General features: G+C 39.5%; 1 non-coding gene across 1 annotated transcript; it reads left to right on the top strand.

Annotated features, from left to right (window-relative positions):
- The first annotated feature begins 1,049 nt into the window (after positions 1 to 1,049).
- LOC131274697 (U6 spliceosomal RNA) lies at positions 1,050 to 1,156 on the top strand. Its single transcript, XR_009181986.1, has one exon. It is a non-coding gene; the product is annotated as a U6 spliceosomal RNA (small nuclear RNA).
- The last annotated feature ends 2,661 nt before the right edge of the window (positions 1,157 to 3,817 follow it).

Raw genomic sequence — 3,817 nt, 5'->3', positions numbered from 1 at the left:
GATTGTGTTTGTAAACTGGTCTGTTGCTCTGGGCATATTAGATTGTATTAGATTCAAAGGTTTCCCTTTTTACTTTATTAAATCAAGATTAGGGCTTTCTTTTGATGTCATTAGGTTGACTCGGTGTGATTTCCCACCCCCAGCTGCTTTTTGGGCTATACAAATGGATGTTCAATCAAAGACAAGGAAGTGAGTACACAGAGAAGGAGAACACAGAGGGTTTTATTTTGGATGCTGGAGCCCTGGGGAGAGATCCGAATAGTTCATCTGGTAGTTTGCAGCTGAGGAGACCAGAGCTCTGAACAGCTGTGTGAAGCCCAGAAAGAAACAAGACCTGGGGAGTGAGATGAGCCTTATGCTGGCCTGTAGCTGAGATCAGAAGAAGCTGGGACCATGAAGCCTAAGGAGAAAGAGGACGGCTGAACCCTAGCAGAGACCAGAACCATCTTACTCCAACACATGGCAACAGACTTTGGTGAGGGAAGTAACTTACTCTTTATGGTCCATGACTGTAAGATTTTACCCCAAATAAATACCCTTTATAAGCCAACATGAGAAGTGGATGTGGCTCAGGCAACTTGCTCCCACCTACCACGTGGGAGGTCACTGAATTCTGATCCCGTTGCCTTCTAAAGAAGACAGCCAGCTGGCTCAACAGATAGGCACAGGAAGCTGACACAGCAAGAGATCAAGAAAAACAATGAGAGACCCAACAAAGTAGGGAGCAGAGCTTTCTGGTGCCTCCTAAAAGATGACAGTGAGCTGACATGATGGACAGGTGTGGCAAGCTGATGCAACAAGATGACAAGACACACAGGGAGGAAAATCATGAGAGACACAACAAAAGCAGGAAGTGGAGGTGGCTCAAATGAATAGGTACCTCCCTCCCACATCAGAGGTCCCAGGTTCAGCTCCCAGTACCTCCTAAGGAAACAAGGAAGGGAAACAAGCACAGCAAGTGAAAAACAACAAGGGGGTGGAGAGAAATAAATAAATGTTATAAAGGGAAAAAGAAGAAAGTCAAATAAAAGTATGCAATAAGTAATACAGTGCTCACTTTGGCAGCACATACACTAAAACTGGATTGATGCAGAGAAGATTTGCAGGGTGCCTACATAAGGATGACATGCAAATTCATGAAGTATTCTTATATTTTATTTACCACTGAGATTTTTATCAACATTAACTGTTCTCAAAGCAGCCACTCAAAGCTGAAATAGCATAGTAAAGAAGCAGTGTAACATAGGAAGCTGGGAGAGAGTAATTTTAATATGCTGATTATCTGGCTCAGACATCTGATTCTCTTTGTTGGATTTGAAGACAGATGAAGGAAAAACCTTGCTTTGGAGAAATCAAGCTGAACCAGTAATATTAAGCCATCTAAGACTATCCAGTAAAGGATTCTTGTCCAATGTCATCGATAGTTTGCTTTGGATGACAGTGGACTCTAATTCTTGCAGCCTTTTCTGGAATCCTGTAGCAATACTTTATTTTTTCATTCTTGGTCCGTGTTGCTTCAAACCACAAAAACCAAATACTAGAAAAGCCTAGTGTTGTTCTATAGGAACTTTAAAAAATCAAGAGTAATAAGTAGCACTTTCAACTCTTTACAATTCATCTGATGCTTCAAGAAATACCAAGAACAACATGTCCAGAGCATGTCTTTCTCTGTAAGAACCTAAATTCAACTCTGTTCAATTTGGGTTTAGCAAAATGCAACTCCCGGGTCTCCAATGCAAGCCATTAGATGGGCTTGTTAGTTATATATATTATATATGTGCTCCATATTTGTAAAACTAAAAGATATGAAAGTAAAATTCTACCAAGGGAAGGTATCAGTAGTATCATTTATCATGAAATATAAATAGAAAGGTTTTTATTTTTAAACTGTTTAAATGAAATCTGTAGATACTATTGCATTTTTGGATTGTTTCAGTTCAACTAAGATAGTATTTAGGTGCAAAGCAATTTCCAGATATGATATCTGGGGTACTTTTTATAAAGAGTTTAAGAAATATTTTTTTAAATTGTGGGATTATTAGGAATAAAATTGGTGTTTATATTGGGGAAAAAGTAATATACATTGTTTAATTCCATCTATACAAAATATGAAGGCAAATAAATTAAAAAGACAGAAATAGATTAGAAATTTTTATATGGCAGGGGAAGGATAGAGAGACTGAGGGGTGGTTATGAAGGGGTAGGTTTTTTGTGCATATGTTTTTGTTTTATGTTGTTTCCTTTTTTGGGGGAGAAGATGAAAATGCTCTAATATTGTCTGAAGTGATGAATGCACAACTCTGTGATTATACCAAATGCCACTGATTATATACTTTAGATCAACTGTATGGTATATGAATATGTTTAAATAAGAATTTTTAAGGAAGAAAACCTCACAACATCGAAAATCCCAGGACTAGAAGGCTTCACAAGTGAATTTTACCAGTCATTCCAAGAGGAATTAAAACCAGTCCTTCTCACACTATTCCAAATTATTGAAGAGAACACTACCTAACTCATTTATGAAGACAACGTCACCCTAACTCCATAACAGATAAAGATACTAGACTAAAATAAAGCCAATAGACCAATCTCTCTAATCAATATAAATGCAAAAACCCTCAATAAAATACTTTCAAATAGATTCCAACAGCACATCAAAGGAATTATACACCATGATCAAGTGGGTTCATACCAGGTATGCATGGGTGGTTCAACATAAGCAAATCAATTAATGTAATATACCACAATAACAAATCAAAGGTGAAAAAGCATATGATCATTTTGATAGACCCAGAAAAGGCATCTGACAAGGGAGGGGCAAGATGGCAGCAAGTAAGGCGCTGTAAGAGTCAGCTCACACTACAGTGCAGTTAGTAATCAGTCAGAGCTATCTTTATTTTTGGTAATTTTTAATTTTTTTAAAAGACACTAGAGTATATAGATGTTACATAAAAAATATAAGGGAATCCCTTGTGCCCTGCTCCCCACATCACCTACATTTGCCCTCTTAAACAATATCCTTCATTAGTGTGGTACATTGATTGCAATTGATGAACACATTTTGAAGTACTGTCACTAAGCATGGATTTTAGTTCACATTGTAGTTTACACTCCCATACAATTCTGTAGGTTATGGCAAGATGTTCAGTGACCTGTATCTGTCATTGCAATGTCATTCAGGACAATTCCCAAGTTCTGAAAAAGCCCCCTTATTACACCTGCTATCCCTCTACCTGATCTCATAACCTCCAGTGGCCACTGCCTCCACAACAGTGATATAAGTTCTTCCATTACTAGAATCATAATAAGTCTATAGTAGAATACCAGGAAGTCCACCCTAGGCCACAGCTCATTCCCCAAGTTTGAGGATTATGGGATGGTGATACCCACTCCACCTCTAACTCAGAGGGGGCTTCAGCCCCATACAACTGATGGATGGGACTCTCTTGCTGGCAGTTGTAGACCCTCCTGGTTCCTTGGTATGGTGGTTGTCCATCCCTCCTTGTTAGATGTCCTGGCAAGTCCAATGAACTGGAGAGTAGCTGTTGCAACTCCATTGAGGCTCAGGACCCAGCTGGGACATGGACAGCCCAAAGATTCAAATCTCTTGGGCGTATACCTCCAACTCCAGAACCAACTATAGGTTGAAACAACAGGGACCCAAGAGTCATGTGTAGGGAAACCATAACTTAGTCCAGTTCTGTCACACTAGGGAGCACAAATCCCAAAGTATGGCCAACTGGCAAGGCACCAAACTCATGAGCTAGCTGCCCTGACCATAGTGCCTGGGTGTCTCCAGAGCCCCCAGAATTAT

Source organism: Dasypus novemcinctus, chromosome 19, assembly GCF_030445035.2.
Source record: "Dasypus novemcinctus isolate mDasNov1 chromosome 19, mDasNov1.1.hap2, whole genome shotgun sequence".
Taxonomy (NCBI): Eukaryota; Metazoa; Chordata; class Mammalia; order Cingulata; family Dasypodidae; genus Dasypus; species Dasypus novemcinctus.
This window is presented reverse-complemented; position numbering and strand designations above follow the sequence as displayed.